We start from the raw sequence: 16,819 nt of genomic DNA on the forward strand, positions 1-16,819 counted from the left end.
TCCCTTGACATTTTCCTTCGTTGGCCCACGATGAGGATCAACCAATGTCTCATTTTGGGCAAGATTGAAATTTTGGCTCAGAAAGTTACGTAACCATCTGAAACAAGTCAGAGCGGCACAGAACAAACTAAGGCGCTGCTTTCAACTTGCAGTCTCCCGTTGGGGCGTTGGTGGGAATCCCACTTCTGATAAAATCGATTTCGGCTGGACCCGCACCTTGTTCTTGTAACGATGCTTGCAGTTAAGCAAGGAATTTGTGATCGGTTGTTGATGTATCACGTTGTACAAGCTTGCCGTTAGGGTTTCCTTCACAGCTGAGTGGTTTCGGCTGGTACGCGACAAGGTTAAAACTTGTCACTGCATTGGCCGGGAATCGAACCCGGGCCTCCCGCGTGGCAGGCGAGAATTCTACCACTGAACCACCAATGCTCGATGAAGCTGCCCCGTAGGAGCTGACGCGTCCACTTTCTGGTGGAATTTTCAGCTGGCCTCCGTGGCGGCTAGAATTCTACCACTGGACCACCGCCGCTTAGTGAACAAGTCAGATTTGGACTGACACGCTTTCGGGGTGAAGACACACCTGGTATTTGGCCAGTTTCCAGTCCACATACTTCAAACAGTAAAAGCCCTCAAAACGCACGCGGCCACTTTCTGGTGGAATTTTCAGCTGGCCTGAATTCTACCACTGAATTCTCTCAGTCGTCTTGACCAAATTGTGTACAGACGTTCACATTCCCCAGAGGAGACATCATACTGACTACGGTGATTCCCTGACTTTTCCCCTAGCCCCACAATGAACTGTGACTGATATTTTCTCTAGCGCCACCATGAGATTGATTTTTGTGATTTTGGGTGAAATCACTCACCGTCATGAAATTTGGCGTACACATTCACTTTCCCCTCAGGATAAACTGTAATTTCCAGTGCCTAATGAACAAGTCGGGTGTGACCGGAAAGCCGTCAAATTGTGTGCAGACGTTCATGGTCCCCAGAGGAGACGTTATACTGACTATGGTGTTTCTCTAACTTTTCCCCTAGCCCCACAATGAATCGTTACTGGTATTTTCTCTGGCGCCCCCATGAGATTGATTTTTGTGATTTTGAGTGAAATGTCTCAACAACTACTGGATGTATTGTCATGAAGTTTGGCGCACACATTCAGTTTCCCTTCAGGATAAACTGTAATTTCCAATGCCTAATGAATAAGTCAGGATGAAGACACACCTGGCCAGTTTCATGTCCTCATACCTTAAAAGCCCTGAAAACATATTTTCTCAGTCACCTTGAGAGTTGTCGCTATCCATGCTGTCTCAACAAGCCTTGAGGAAATTTGGTACAGAAATTCGTTTTCCGCAGAAGATGAATCCTGCTGACTTTAGTGGTCCCTTGACTTTTCCTCTTGGCCCACGATGAGGTCAAACCAATGTCTCATTTTGGGCAAGATTGAAATTTTGGCTCAGAAAGTTACGTAACCATCTGAAACAAGTCAGAGCGGCACAGAACAAACTAAGGCGCTGCTTTCAACTTGCAGTCTCCCGTTGGGGCGTTGGTGGGAATCCCACTTCTGATAAAATCGATTTCGGCTGGACCCGCACCTTGTTCTTGTAACGATGCTTGCAGTTAAGCAAGGAATTTGTGATCGGTTGTTGATGTATCACGTTGTACAAGCTTGCCGTTAGGGTTTCCTTCACAGCTGAGTGGTTTCGGCTGGTACGCGACAAGGTTAAAACTTGTCACTGCATTGGCCGGGAATCGAACCCGGGCCTCCCGCGTGGCAGGCGAGAATTCTACCACTGAACCACCAATGCTCGATGAAGCTGCCCCGTAGGAGCTGACGCGTCCACTTTCTGGTGGAATTTTCAGCTGGCCTCCGTGGCGGCTAGAATTCTACCACTGGACCACCGCCGCTTAGTGAACAAGTCAGATTTGGACTGACACGCTTTCGGGGTGAAGACACACCTGGTATTTGGCCAGTTTCCAGTCCACATACTTCAAACAGTAAAAGCCCTCAAAACGCACGCGGCCACTTTCTGGTGGAATTTTCAGCTGGCCTGAATTCTACCACTGAATTCTCTCAGTCGTCTTGACCAAATTGTGTACAGACGTTCACATTCCCCAGAGGAGACATCATACTGACTACGGTGATTCCCTGACTTTTCCCCTAGCCCCACAATGAACTGTGACTGATATTTTCTCTAGCGCCACCATGAGATTGATTTTTGTGATTTTGGGTGAAATCACTCACCGTCATGAAATTTGGCGTACACATTCACTTTCCCCTCAGGATAAACTGTAATTTCCAGTGCCTAATGAACAAGTCGGGTGTGACCGGAAAGCCGTCAAATTGTGTGCAGACGTTCATGGTCCCCAGAGGAGACGTTATACTGACTATGGTGTTTCTCTAACTTTTCCCCTAGCCCCACAATGAATCGTTACTGGTATTTTCTCTGGCGCCCCCATGAGATTGATTTTTGTGATTTTGAGTGAAATGTCTCAACAACTACTGGATGTATTGTCATGAAGTTTGGCGCACACATTCAGTTTCCCTTCAGGATAAACTGTAATTTCCAATGCCTAATGAATAAGTCAGGATGAAGACACACCTGGCCAGTTTCATGTCCTCATACCTTAAAAGCCCTGAAAACATATTTTCTCAGTCACCTTGAGAGTTGTCGCTATCCATGCTGTCTCAACAAGCCTTGAGGAAATTTGGTACAGAAATTCGTTTTCCGCAGAAGATGAATCCTGCTGACTTTAGTGGTCCCTTGACTTTTCCTCTTGGCCCACGATGAGGTCAAACCAATGTCTCATTTTGGGCAAGATTGAAATTTTGGCTCAGAAAGTTACGTAACCATCTGAACAAGTCAGAGCGGCACAGAACAAACTAAGGCGCTGCTTTCAACTTGCAGTCTCCCGTTGGGGCGTTGGTGGGAATCCCACTTCTGATAAAATCGATTTCGGCTGGACCCGCACCTTGTTCTTGTAACGATGCTTGCAGTTAAGCAAGGAATTTGTGATCGGTTGTTGATGTATCACGTTGTACAAGCTTGCCGTTAGGGTTTCCTTCACAGCTGAGTGGTTTCGGCTGGTACGCGACAAGGTTAAAACTTGTCACTGCATTGGCCGGGAATCGAACCCGGGCCTCCCGCGTGGCAGGCGAGAATTCTACCACTGAACCACCAATGCTCGATGAAGCTGCCCCGTAGGAGCTGACGCGTCCACTTTCTGGTGGAATTTTCAGCTGGCCTCCGTGGCGGCTAGAATTCTACCACTGGACCACCGCCGCTTAGTGAACAAGTCAGATTTGGACTGACACGCTTTCGGGGTGAAGACACACCTGGTATTTGGCCAGTTTCCAGTCCACATACTTCAAACAGTAAAAGCCCTCAAAACGCACGCGGCCACTTTCTGGTGGAATTTTCAGCTGGCCTGAATTCTACCACTGAATTCTCTCAGTCGTCTTGACCAAATTGTGTACAGACGTTCACATTCCCCAGAGGAGACATCATACTGACTACGGTGATTCCCTGACTTTTCCCCTAGCCCCACAATGAACTGTGACTGATATTTTCTCTAGCGCCACCATGAGATTGATTTTTGTGATTTTGGGTGAAATCACTCACCGTCATGAAATTTGGCGTACACATTCACTTTCCCCTCAGGATAAACTGTAATTTCCAGTGCCTAATGAACAAGTCGGGTGTGACCGGAAAGCCGTCAAATTGTGTGCAGACGTTCATGGTCCCCAGAGGAGACGTTATACTGACTATGGTGTTTCTCTAACTTTTCCCCTAGCCCCACAATGAATCGTTACTGGTATTTTCTCTGGCGCCCCCATGAGATTGATTCCGTGGCTGCCTCCGTGGCGGCTAGAATTCTACCACTGGACCACCGCCGCTTAGTGAACAAGTCAGATTTGGACTGACACGCTTTCGGGTGAAGACACACCTGGTATTTGGCCAGTTTCCAGTCCACATACTTCAAACAGTAAAAGCCCTCAAAACGCACGCGGCCACTTTCTGGTGGAATTTTCAGCTGGCCTGAATTCTACCACTGAATTCTCTCAGTCGTCTTGACCAAATTGTGTACAGACGTTCACATTCCCCAGAGGAGACATCATACTGACTACGGTGATTCCCTGACTTTTCCCCTAGCCCCACAATGAACTGTGACTGATATTTTCTCTAGCGCCACCATGAGATTGATTTTTGTGATTTTGGGTGAAATCACTCACCGTCATGAAATTTGGCGTACACATTCACTTTCCCCTCAGGATAAACTGTAATTTCCAGTGCCTAATGAACAAGTCGGGTGTGACCGGAAAGCCGTCAAATTGTGTGCAGACGTTCATGGTCCCCAGAGGAGACGTTATACTGACTATGGTGTTTCTCTAACTTTTCCCTAGCCCCACAATGAATCGTTACTGGTATTTTCTCTGGCGCCCCCATGAGATTGATTTTTGTGATTTTGAGTGAAATGTCTCAACAACTACTGGATGTATTGTCATGAAGTTTGGCGCACACATTCAGTTTCCCTTCAGGATAAACTGTAATTTCCAATGCCTAATGAATAAGTCAGGATGAAGACACACCTGGCCAGTTTCATGTCCTCATACCTTAAAAGCCCTGAAAACATATTTTCTCAGTCACCTTGAGAGTTGTCGCTATCCATGCTGTCTCAACAAGCCTTGAGGAAATTTGGTACAGAAATTCGTTTTCCGCAGAAGATGAATCCTGCTGACTTTAGTGGTCCCTTGACTTTTCCTCTTGGCCCACGATGAGGTCAAACCAATGTCTCATTTTGGGCAAGATTGAAATTTTGGCTCAGAAAGTTACGTAACCATCTGAAACAAGTCAGAGCGGCACAGAACAAACTAAGGCGCTGCTTTCAACTTGCAGTCTCCCGTTGGGGCGTTGGTGGGAATCCCACTTCTGATAAAATCGATTTCGGCTGGACCCGCACCTTGTTCTTGTAACGATGCTTGCAGTTAAGCAAGGAATTTGTGATCGGTTGTTGATGTATCACGTTGTACAAGCTTGCCGTTAGGGTTTCCTTCACAGCTGAGTGGTTTCGGCTGGTACGCGACAAGGTTAAAACTTGTCACTGCATTGGCCGGGAATCGAACCCGGGCCTCCCGCGTGGCAGGCGAGAATTCTACCACTGAACCACCAATGCTCGATGAAGCTGCCCCGTAGGAGCTGACGCGTCCACTTTCTGGTGGAATTTTCAGCTGGCCTCCGTGGCGGCTAGAATTCTACCACTGGACCACCGCCGCTTAGTGAACAAGTCAGATTTGGACTGACACGCTTTCGGGGTGAAGACACACCTGGTATTTGGCCAGTTTCCAGTCCACATACTTCAAACAGTAAAAGCCCTCAAAACGCACGCGGCCACTTTCTGGTGGAATTTTCAGCTGGCCTGAATTCTACCACTGAATTCTCTCAGTCGTCTTGACCAAATTGTGTACAGACGTTCACATTCCCCAGAGGAGACATCATACTGACTACGGTGATTCCCTGACTTTTCCCCTAGCCCCACAATGAACTGTGACTGATATTTTCTCTAGCGCCACCATGAGATTGATTTTTGTGATTTTGGGTGAAATCACTCACCGTCATGAAATTTGGCGTACACATTCACTTTCCCCTCAGGATAAACTGTAATTTCCAGTGCCTAATGAACAAGTCGGGTGTGACCGGAAAGCCGTCAAATTGTGTGCAGACGTTCATGGTCCCCAGAGGAGACGTTATACTGACTATGGTGTTTCTCTAACTTTTCCCCTAGCCCCACAATGAATCGTTACTGGTATTTTCTCTGGCGCCCCCATGAGATTGATTCCGTGGCTGCCTCCGTGGCGGCTAGAATTCTACCACTGGACCACCGCCGCTTAGTGAACAAGTCAGATTTGGACTGACACGCTTTCGGGGTGAAGACACACCTGGTATTTGGCCAGTTTCCAGTCCACATACTTCAAACAGTAAAAGCCCTCAAAACGCACGCGGCCACTTTCTGGTGGAATTTTCAGCTGGCCTGAATTCTACCACTGAATTCTCTCAGTCGTCTTGACCAAATTGTGTACAGACGTTCACATTCCCCAGAGGAGACATCATACTGACTACGGTGATTCCCTGACTTTTCCCCTAGCCCCACAATGAACTGTGACTGATATTTTCTCTAGCGCCACCATGAGATTGATTTTTGTGATTTTGGTGAAATCACTCACCGTCATGAAATTTGGCGTACACATTCACTTTCCCCTCAGGATAAACTGTAATTTCCAGTGCCTAATGAACAAGTCGGGTGTGACCGGAAAGCCGTCAAATTGTGTGCAGACGTTCATGGTCCCCAGAGGAGACGTTATACTGACTATGGTGTTTCTCTAACTTTTCCCCTAGCCCCACAATGAATCGTTACTGGTATTTTCTCTGGCGCCCCCATGAGATTGATTTTTGTGATTTTGAGTGAAATGTCTCAACAACTACTGGATGTATTGTCATGAAGTTTGGCGCACACATTCAGTTTCCCTTCAGGATAAACTGTAATTTCCAATGCCTAATGAATAAGTCAGGATGAAGACACACCTGGCCAGTTTCATGTCCTCATACCTTAAAAGCCCTGAAAACATATTTTCTCAGTCACCTTGAGAGTTGTCGCTATCCATGCTGTCTCAACAAGCCTTGAGGAAATTTGGTACAGAAATTCGTTTTCCGCAGAAGATGAATCCTGCTGACTTTAGTGGTCCCTTGACTTTTCCTCTTGGCCCACGATGAGGTCAAACCAATGTCTCATTTTGGGCAAGATTGAAATTTTGGCTCAGAAAGTTACGTAACCATCTGAAACAAGTCAGAGCGGCACAGAACAAACTAAGGCGCTGCTTTCAACTTGCAGTCTCCCGTTGGGGCGTTGGTGGGAATCCCACTTCTGATAAAATCGATTTCGGCTGGACCCGCACCTTGTTCTTGTAACGATGCTTGCAGTTAAGCAAGGAATTTGTGATCGGTTGTTGATGTATCACGTTGTACAAGCTTGCCGTTAGGGTTTCCTTCACAGCTGAGTGGTTTCGGCTGGTACGCGACAAGGTTAAAACTTGTCACTGCATTGGCCGGGAATCGAACCCGGGCCTCCCGCGTGGCAGGCGAGAATTCTACCACTGAACCACCAATGCTCGATGAAGCTGCCCCGTAGGAGCTGACGCGTCCACTTTCTGGTGGAATTTTCAGCTGGCCTCCGTGGCGGCTAGAATTCTACCACTGGACCACCGCCGCTTAGTGAACAAGTCAGATTTGGACTGACACGCTTTCGGGGTGAAGACACACCTGGTATTTGGCCAGTTTCCAGTCCACATACTTCAAACAGTAAAAGCCCTCAAAACGCACGCGGCCACTTTCTGGTGGAATTTTCAGCTGGCCTGAATTCTACCACTGAATTCTCTCAGTCGTCTTGACCAAATTGTGTACAGACGTTCACATTCCCCAGAGGAGACATCATACTGACTACGGTGATTCCCTGACTTTTCCCCTAGCCCCACAATGAACTGTGACTGATATTTTCTCTAGCGCCACCATGAGATTGATTTTTGTGATTTTGGGTGAAATCACTCACCGTCATGAAATTTGGCGTACACATTCACTTTCCCCTCAGGATAAACTGTAATTTCCAGTGCCTAATGAACAAGTCGGGTGTGACCGGAAAGCCGTCAAATTGTGTGCAGACGTTCATGGTCCCCAGAGGAGACGTTATACTGACTATGGTGTTTCTCTAACTTTTCCCCTAGCCCCACAATGAATCGTTACTGGTATTTTCTCTGGCGCCCCCATGAGATTGATTTTTGTGATTTTGAGTGAAATGTCTCAACAACTACTGGATGTATTGTCATGAAGTTTGGCGCACACATTCAGTTTCCCTTCAGGATAAACTGTAATTTCCAATGCCTAATGAATAAGTCAGGATGAAGACACACCTGGCCAGTTTCATGTCCTCATACCTTAAAAGCCCTGAAAACATATTTTCTCAGTCACCTTGAGAGTTGTCGCTATCCATGCTGTCTCAACAAGCCTTGAGGAAATTTGGTACAGAAATTCGTTTTCCGCAGAAGATGAATCCTGCTGACTTTAGTGGTCCCTTGACTTTTCCTCTTGGCCCACGATGAGGTCAAACCAATGTCTCATTTTGGGCAAGATTGAAATTTTGGCTCAGAAAGTTACGTAACCATCTGAAACAAGTCAGAGCGGCACAGAACAAACTAAGGCGCTGCTTTCAACTTGCAGTCTCCCGTTGGGGCGTTGGTGGGAATCCCACTTCTGATAAAATCGATTTCGGCTGGACCCGCACCTTGTTCTTGTAACGATGCTTGCAGTTAAGCAAGGAATTTGTGATCGGTTGTTGATGTATCACGTTGTACAAGCTTGCCGTTAGGGTTTCCTTCACAGCTGAGTGGTTTCGGCTGGTACGCGACAAGGTTAAAACTTGTCACTGCATTGGCCGGGAATCGAACCCGGGCCTCCCGCGTGGCAGGCGAGAATTCTACCACTGAACCACCAATGCTCGATGAAGCTGCCCCGTAGGAGCTGACGCGTCCACTTTCTGGTGGAATTTTCAGCTGGCCTCCGTGGCGGCTAGAATTCTACCACTGGACCACCGCCGCTTAGTGAACAAGTCAGATTTGGACTGACACGCTTTCGGGGTGAAGACACACCTGGTATTTGGCCAGTTTCCAGTCCACATACTTCAAACAGTAAAAGCCCTCAAAACGCACGCGGCCACTTTCTGGTGGAATTTTCAGCTGGCCTGAATTCTACCACTGAATTCTCTCAGTCGTCTTGACCAAATTGTGTACAGACGTTCACATTCCCCAGAGGAGACATCATACTGACTACGGTGATTCCCTGACTTTTCCCCTAGCCCCACAATGAACTGTGACTGATATTTTCTCTAGCGCCACCATGAGATTGATTTTTGTGATTTTGGGTGAAATCACTCACCGTCATGAAATTTGGCGTACACATTCACTTTCCCCTCAGGATAAACTGTAATTTCCAGTGCCTAATGAACAAGTCGGGTGTGACCGGAAAGCCGTCAAATTGTGTGCAGACGTTCATGGTCCCCAGAGGAGACGTTATACTGACTATGGTGTTTCTCTAACTTTTCCCCTAGCCCCACAATGAATCGTTACTGGTATTTTCTCTGGCGCCCCCATGAGATTGATTTTTGTGATTTTGAGTGAAATGTCTCAACAACTACTGGATGTATTGTCATGAAGTTTGGCGCACACATTCAGTTTCCCTTCAGGATAAACTGTAATTTCCAATGCCTAATGAATAAGTCAGGATGAAGACACACCTGGCCAGTTTCATGTCCTCATACCTTAAAAGCCCTGAAAACATATTTTCTCAGTCACCTTGAGAGTTGTCGCTATCCATGCTGTCTCAACAAGCCTTGAGGAAATTTGGTACAGAAATTCGTTTTCCGCAGAAGATGAATCCTGCTGACTTTAGTGGTCCCTTGACTTTTCCTCTTGGCCCACGATGAGGTCAAACCAATGTCTCATTTTGGGCAAGATTGAAATTTTGGCTCAGAAAGTTACGTAACCATCTGAAACAAGTCAGAGCGGCACAGAACAAACTAAGGCGCTGCTTTCAACTTGCAGTCTCCCGTTGGGGCGTTGGTGGGAATCCCACTTCTGATAAAATCGATTTCGGCTGGACCCGCACCTTGTTCTTGTAACGATGCTTGCAGTTAAGCAAGGAATTTGTGATCGGTTGTTGATGTATCACGTTGTACAAGCTTGCCGTTAGGGTTTCCTTCACAGCTGAGTGGTTTCGGCTGGTACGCGACAAGGTTAAAACTTGTCACTGCATTGGCCGGGAATCGAACCCGGGCCTCCCGCGTGGCAGGCGAGAATTCTACCACTGAACCACCAATGCTCGATGAAGCTGCCCCGTAGGAGCTGACGCGTCCACTTTCTGGTGGAATTTTCAGCTGGCCTCCGTGGCGGCTAGAATTCTACCACTGGACCACCGCCGCTTAGTGAACAAGTCAGATTTGGACTGACACGCTTTCGGGGTGAAGACACACCTGGTATTTGGCCAGTTTCCAGTCCACATACTTCAAACAGTAAAAGCCCTCAAAACGCACGCGGCCACTTTCTGGTGGAATTTTCAGCTGGCCTGAATTCTACCACTGAATTCTCTCAGTCGTCTTGACCAAATTGTGTACAGACGTTCACATTCCCCAGAGGAGACATCATACTGACTACGGTGATTCCCTGACTTTTCCCCTAGCCCCACAATGAACTGTGACTGATATTTTCTCTAGCGCCACCATGAGATTGATTTTTGTGATTTTGGGTGAAATCACTCACCGTCATGAAATTTGGCGTACACATTCACTTTCCCCTCAGGATAAACTGTAATTTCCAGTGCCTAATGAACAAGTCGGGTGTGACCGGAAAGCCGTCAAATTGTGTGCAGACGTTCATGGTCCCCAGAGGAGACGTTATACTGACTATGGTGTTTCTCTAACTTTTCCCCTAGCCCCACAATGAATCGTTACTGGTATTTTCTCTGGCGCCCCCATGAGATTGATTTTTGTGATTTTGAGTGAAATGTCTCAACAACTACTGGATGTATTGTCATGAAGTTTGGCGCACACATTCAGTTTCCCTTCAGGATAAACTGTAATTTCCAATGCCTAATGAATAAGTCAGGATGAAGACACACCTGGCCAGTTTCATGTCCTCATACCTTAAAAGCCCTGAAAACATATTTTCTCAGTCACCTTGAGAGTTGTCGCTATCCATGCTGTCTCAACAAGCCTTGAGGAAATTTGGTACAGAAATTCGTTTTCCGCAGAAGATGAATCCTGCTGACTTTAGTGGTCCCTTGACTTTTCCTCTTGGCCCACGATGAGGTCAAACCAATGTCTCATTTTGGGCAAGATTGAAATTTTGGCTCAGAAAGTTACGTAACCATCTGAAACAAGTCAGAGCGGCACAGAACAAACTAAGGCGCTGCTTTCAACTTGCAGTCTCCCGTTGGGGCGTTGGTGGGAATCCCACTTCTGATAAAATCGATTTCGGCTGGACCCGCACCTTGTTCTTGTAACGATGCTTGCAGTTAAGCAAGGAATTTGTGATCGGTTGTTGATGTATCACGTTGTACAAGCTTGCCGTTAGGGTTTCCTTCACAGCTGAGTGGTTTCGGCTGGTACGCGACAAGGTTAAAACTTGTCACTGCATTGGCCGGGAATCGAACCCGGGCCTCCCGCGTGGCAGGCGAGAATTCTACCACTGAACCACCAATGCTCGATGAAGCTGCCCCGTAGGAGCTGACGCGTCCACTTTCTGGTGGAATTTTCAGCTGGCCTCCGTGGCGGCTAGAATTCTACCACTGGACCACCGCCGCTTAGTGAACAAGTCAGATTTGGACTGACACGCTTTCGGGGTGAAGACACACCTGGTATTTGGCCAGTTTCCAGTCCACATACTTCAAACAGTAAAAGCCCTCAAAACGCACGCGGCCACTTTCTGGTGGAATTTTCAGCTGGCCTGAATTCTACCACTGAATTCTCTCAGTCGTCTTGACCAAATTGTGTACAGACGTTCACATTCCCCAGAGGAGACATCATACTGACTACGGTGATTCCCTGACTTTTCCCCTAGCCCCACAATGAACTGTGACTGATATTTTCTCTAGCGCCACCATGAGATTGATTTTTGTGATTTTGGGTGAAATCACTCACCGTCATGAAATTTGGCGTACACATTCACTTTCCCCTCAGGATAAACTGTAATTTCCAGTGCCTAATGAACAAGTCGGGTGTGACCGGAAAGCCGTCAAATTGTGTGCAGACGTTCATGGTCCCCAGAGGAGACGTTATACTGACTATGGTGTTTCTCTAACTTTTCCCCTAGCCCCACAATGAATCGTTACTGGTATTTTCTCTGGCGCCCCCATGAGATTGATTTTTGTGATTTTGAGTGAAATGTCTCAACAACTACTGGATGTATTGTCATGAAGTTTGGCGCACACATTCAGTTTCCCTTCAGGATAAACTGTAATTTCCAATGCCTAATGAATAAGTCAGGATGAAGACACACCTGGCCAGTTTCATGTCCTCATACCTTAAAAGCCCTGAAAACATATTTTCTCAGTCACCTTGAGAGTTGTCGCTATCCATGCTGTCTCAACAAGCCTTGAGGAAATTTGGTACAGAAATTCGTTTTCCGCAGAAGATGAATCCTGCTGACTTTAGTGGTCCCTTGACTTTTCCTCTTGGCCCACGATGAGGTCAAACCAATGTCTCATTTTGGGCAAGATTGAAATTTTGGCTCAGAAAGTTACGTAACCATCTGAAACAAGTCAGAGCGGCACAGAACAAACTAAGGCGCTGCTTTCAACTTGCAGTCTCCCGTTGGGGCGTTGGTGGGAATCCCACTTCTGATAAAATCGATTTCGGCTGGACCCGCACCTTGTTCTTGTAACGATGCTTGCAGTTAAGCAAGGAATTTGTGATCGGTTGTTGATGTATCACGTTGTACAAGCTTGCCGTTAGGGTTTCCTTCACAGCTGAGTGGTTTCGGCTGGTACGCGACAAGGTTAAAACTTGTCACTGCATTGGCCGGGAATCGAACCCGGGCCTCCCGCGTGGCAGGCGAGAATTCTACCACTGAACCACCAATGCTCGATGAAGCTGCCCCGTAGGAGCTGACGCGTCCACTTTCTGGTGGAATTTTCAGCTGGCCTCCGTGGCGGCTAGAATTCTACCACTGGACCACCGCCGCTTAGTGAACAAGTCAGATTTGGACTGACACGCTTTCGGGGTGAAGACACACCTGGTATTTGGCCAGTTTCCAGTCCACATACTTCAAACAGTAAAAGCCCTCAAAACGCACGCGGCCACTTTCTGGTGGAATTTTCAGCTGGCCTGAATTCTACCACTGAATTCTCTCAGTCGTCTTGACCAAATTGTGTACAGACGTTCACATTCCCCAGAGGAGACATCATACTGACTACGGTGATTCCCTGACTTTTCCCCTAGCCCCACAATGAACTGTGACTGATATTTTCTCTAGCGCCACCATGAGATTGATTTTTGTGATTTTGGGTGAAATCACTCACCGTCATGAAATTTGGCGTACACATTCACTTTCCCCTCAGGATAAACTGTAATTTCCAGTGCCTAATGAACAAGTCGGGTGTGACCGGAAAGCCGTCAAATTGTGTGCAGACGTTCATGGTCCCCAGAGGAGACGTTATACTGACTATGGTGTTTCTCTAACTTTTCCCCTAGCCCCACAATGAATCGTTACTGGTATTTTCTCTGGCGCCCCCATGAGATTGATTTTTGTGATTTTGAGTGAAATGTCTCAACAACTACTGGATGTATTGTCATGAAGTTTGGCGCACACATTCAGTTTCCCTTCAGGATAAACTGTAATTTCCAATGCCTAATGAATAAGTCAGGATGAAGACACACCTGGCCAGTTTCATGTCCTCATACCTTAAAAGCCCTGAAAACATATTTTCTCAGTCACCTTGAGAGTTGTCGCTATCCATGCTGTCTCAACAAGCCTTGAGGAAATTTGGTACAGAAATTCGTTTTCCGCAGAAGATGAATCCTGCTGACTTTAGTGGTCCCTTGACTTTTCCTCTTGGCCCACGATGAGGTCAAACCAATGTCTCATTTTGGGCAAGATTGAAATTTTGGCTCAGAAAGTTACGTAACCATCTGAAACAAGTCAGAGCGGCACAGAACAAACTAAGGCGCTGCTTTCAACTTGCAGTCTCCCGTTGGGGCGTTGGTGGGAATCCCACTTCTGATAAAATCGATTTCGGCTGGACCCGCACCTTGTTCTTGTAACGATGCTTGCAGTTAAGCAAGGAATTTGTGATCGGTTGTTGATGTATCACGTTGTACAAGCTTGCCGTTAGGGTTTCCTTCACAGCTGAGTGGTTTCGGCTGGTACGCGACAAGGTTAAAACTTGTCACTGCATTGGCCGGGAATCGAACCCGGGCCTCCCGCGTGGCAGGCGAGAATTCTACCACTGAACCACCAATGCTCGATGAAGCTGCCCCGTAGGAGCTGACGCGTCCACTTTCTGGTGGAATTTTCAGCTGGCCTCCGTGGCGGCTAGAATTCTACCACTGGACCACCGCCGCTTAGTGAACAAGTCAGATTTGGACTGACACGCTTTCGGGGTGAAGACACACCTGGTATTTGGCCAGTTTCCAGTCCACATACTTCAAACAGTAAAAGCCCTCAAAACGCACGCGGCCACTTTCTGGTGGAATTTTCAGCTGGCCTGAATTCTACCACTGAATTCTCTCAGTCGTCTTGACCAAATTGTGTACAGACGTTCACATTCCCCAGAGGAGACATCATACTGACTACGGTGATTCCCTGACTTTTCCCCTAGCCCCACAATGAACTGTGACTGATATTTTCTCTAGCGCCACCATGAGATTGATTTTTGTGATTTTGGGTGAAATCACTCACCGTCATGAAATTTGGCGTACACATTCACTTTCCCCTCAGGATAAACTGTAATTTCCAGTGCCTAATGAACAAGTCGGGTGTGACCGGAAAGCCGTCAAATTGTGTGCAGACGTTCATGGTCCCCAGAGGAGACGTTATACTGACTATGGTGTTTCTCTAACTTTTCCCCTAGCCCCACAATGAATCGTTACTGGTATTTTCTCTGGCGCCCCCATGAGATTGATTTTTGTGATTTTGAGTGAAATGTCTCAACAACTACTGGATGTATTGTCATGAAGTTTGGCGCACACATTCAGTTTCCCTTCAGGATAAACTGTAATTTCCAATGCCTAATGAATAAGTCAGGATGAAGACACACCTGGCCAGTTTCATGTCCTCATACCTTAAAAGCCCTGAAAACATATTTTCTCAGTCACCTTGAGAGTTGTCGCTATCCATGCTGTCTCAACAAGCCTTGAGGAAATTTGGTACAGAAATTCGTTTTCCGCAGAAGATGAATCCTGCTGACTTTAGTGGTCCCTTGACTTTTCCTCTTGGCCCACGATGAGGTCAAACCAATGTCTCATTTTGGGCAAGATTGAAATTTTGGCTCAGAAAGTTACGTAACCATCTGAAACAAGTCAGAGCGGCACAGAACAAACTAAGGCGCTGCTTTCAACTTGCAGTCTCCCGTTGGGGCGTTGGTGGGAATCCCACTTCTGATAAAATCGATTTCGGCTGGACCCGCACCTTGTTCTTGTAACGATGCTTGCAGTTAAGCAAGGAATTTGTGATCGGTTGTTGATGTATCACGTTGTACAAGCTTGCCGTTAGGGTTTCCTTCACAGCTGTGTGGTTTCGGCTGGTACGCGACAAGGTTAAAACTTGTCACTGCATTGGCCGGGAATCGAACCCGGGCCTCCCGCGTGGCAGGCGAGAATTCTACCACTGAACCACCAATGCTCGATGAAGCTGCCCCGTAGGAGCTGACGCGTCCACTTTCTGGTGGAATTTTCAGCTGGCCTCCGTGGCGGCTAGAATTCTACCACTGGACCACCGCCGCTTAGTGAACAAGTCAGATTTGGACTGACACGCTTTCGGGGTGAAGACACACCTGGTATTTGGCCAGTTTCCAGTCCACATACTTCAAACAGTAAAAGCCCTCAAAACGCACGCGGCCACTTTCTCGTGGAATTTTCAGCTGGCCTGAATTCTACCACTGAATTCTCTCAGTCGTCTTGACCAAATTGTGTACAGACGTTCACATTCCCCAGAGGAGACATCATACTGACTACGGTGATTCCCTGACTTTTCCCCTAGCCCCACAATGAACTGTGACTGATATTTTCTCTAGCGCCACCATGAGATTGATTTTTGTGATTTTGAGTGAAATCACTCACCGTCATGAAATTTGGCGTACACATTCACTTTCCCCTCAGGATAAACTGTAATTTCCAGTGCCTAATGAACAAGTCGGGTGTGACCGGAAAGCCGTCAAATTGTGTGCAGACGTTCATGGTCCCCAGAGGAGACGTTATACTGACTATGGTGTTTCTCTAACTTTTCCCCTAGCCCCACAATGAATCGTTACTGGTATTTTCTCTGGCGCCCCCATGAGATTGATTTTTGTGATTTTGAGTGAAATGTCTCAACAACTACTGGATGTATTGTCATGAAGTTTGGCGCACACATTCAGTTTCCCTTCAGGATAAACTGTAATTTCCAATGCCTAATGAATAAGTCAGGATGAAGACACACCTGGCCAGTTTCATGTCCTCATACCTTAAAAGCCCTGAAAACATATTTTCTCAGTCACCTTGAGAGTTGTCGCTATCCATGCTGTCTCAACAAGCCTTGAGGAAATTTGGTACAGAAATTCGTTTTCCGCAGAAGATGAATCCTGCTGACTTTAGTGGTCCCTTGACTTTTCCTCTTGGCCCACGATGAGGTCAAACCAATGTCTCATTTTGGGCAAGATTGAAATTTTGGCTTTCAACTAGCAGTCTCCCGTTGGGGCATTGGTGGGAATCCCACTTCTGATAAAATCGATTTCGGCTGGACCCGCACCTTGTTCTTGTAACGATGCTTGCAGTTAAGCAAGGAATTTGTGATCGGTTGTTGATGTATCACGTTGTACAAGCTTGCCGTTAGGGTTTCCTTCACAGCTGAGTGGTTTCGGCTGGTACGCGACAAGGTTAAAACTTGTCACTGCATTGGCCGGGAATCGAACCCGGGCCTCCCGCGTGGCAGGCGAGAATTCTACCACTGAACCACCAATGCTCGATGAAGCTGCCCCGTAGGAACTGACGCGTCCACTTTCTGGTGGAATTTTCAGCTGGCCTC

General features: G+C 47.1%; 12 non-coding genes across 12 annotated transcripts; all 12 read right to left on the reverse strand.

Annotated features, from left to right (window-relative positions):
• Nucleotides 1–358: 358 nt before the first annotated feature.
• On the reverse strand, nt 359–429 carry trnag-gcc. The gene has a single exon. It is a non-coding gene; the product is annotated as a tRNA-Gly (tRNA).
• A 1,308-nt stretch (nt 430–1,737) lies between these two features.
• Nucleotides 1,738–1,808, reverse strand: trnag-gcc. The gene has a single exon. It is a non-coding gene; the product is annotated as a tRNA-Gly (tRNA).
• A 1,307-nt stretch (nt 1,809–3,115) lies between these two features.
• Nucleotides 3,116–3,186, reverse strand: trnag-gcc. The gene has a single exon. It is a non-coding gene; the product is annotated as a tRNA-Gly (tRNA).
• A 1,918-nt stretch (nt 3,187–5,104) lies between these two features.
• trnag-gcc lies at nt 5,105–5,175 on the reverse strand. The gene has a single exon. It is a non-coding gene; the product is annotated as a tRNA-Gly (tRNA).
• A 1,919-nt stretch (nt 5,176–7,094) lies between these two features.
• trnag-gcc lies at nt 7,095–7,165 on the reverse strand. Its single transcript has one exon. It is a non-coding gene; the product is annotated as a tRNA-Gly (tRNA).
• Nucleotides 7,166–8,473: 1,308 nt separating this feature from the next.
• trnag-gcc lies at nt 8,474–8,544 on the reverse strand. The gene has a single exon. It is a non-coding gene; the product is annotated as a tRNA-Gly (tRNA).
• A 1,308-nt stretch (nt 8,545–9,852) lies between these two features.
• Nucleotides 9,853–9,923, reverse strand: trnag-gcc. Its single transcript has one exon. It is a non-coding gene; the product is annotated as a tRNA-Gly (tRNA).
• Nucleotides 9,924–11,231: 1,308 nt separating this feature from the next.
• On the reverse strand, nt 11,232–11,302 carry trnag-gcc. The gene has a single exon. It is a non-coding gene; the product is annotated as a tRNA-Gly (tRNA).
• Nucleotides 11,303–12,610: 1,308 nt separating this feature from the next.
• trnag-gcc lies at nt 12,611–12,681 on the reverse strand. The gene has a single exon. It is a non-coding gene; the product is annotated as a tRNA-Gly (tRNA).
• Nucleotides 12,682–13,989: 1,308 nt separating this feature from the next.
• Nucleotides 13,990–14,060, reverse strand: trnag-gcc. Its single transcript has one exon. It is a non-coding gene; the product is annotated as a tRNA-Gly (tRNA).
• Nucleotides 14,061–15,368: 1,308 nt separating this feature from the next.
• On the reverse strand, nt 15,369–15,439 carry trnag-gcc. Its single transcript has one exon. It is a non-coding gene; the product is annotated as a tRNA-Gly (tRNA).
• Nucleotides 15,440–16,685: 1,246 nt separating this feature from the next.
• trnag-gcc lies at nt 16,686–16,756 on the reverse strand. The gene has a single exon. It is a non-coding gene; the product is annotated as a tRNA-Gly (tRNA).
• Nucleotides 16,757–16,819: the final 63 nt, after the last annotated feature.

This window comes from Micropterus salmoides, unplaced genomic scaffold (genome assembly GCF_014851395.1).
Source record: "Micropterus salmoides isolate LMB-PRFRI ecotype aquatic unplaced genomic scaffold, ASM1485139v1 Ms_hic_scaffold_992, whole genome shotgun sequence".
NCBI classification, from domain to species: domain Eukaryota; kingdom Metazoa; phylum Chordata; class Actinopteri; order Centrarchiformes; family Centrarchidae; genus Micropterus; species Micropterus salmoides.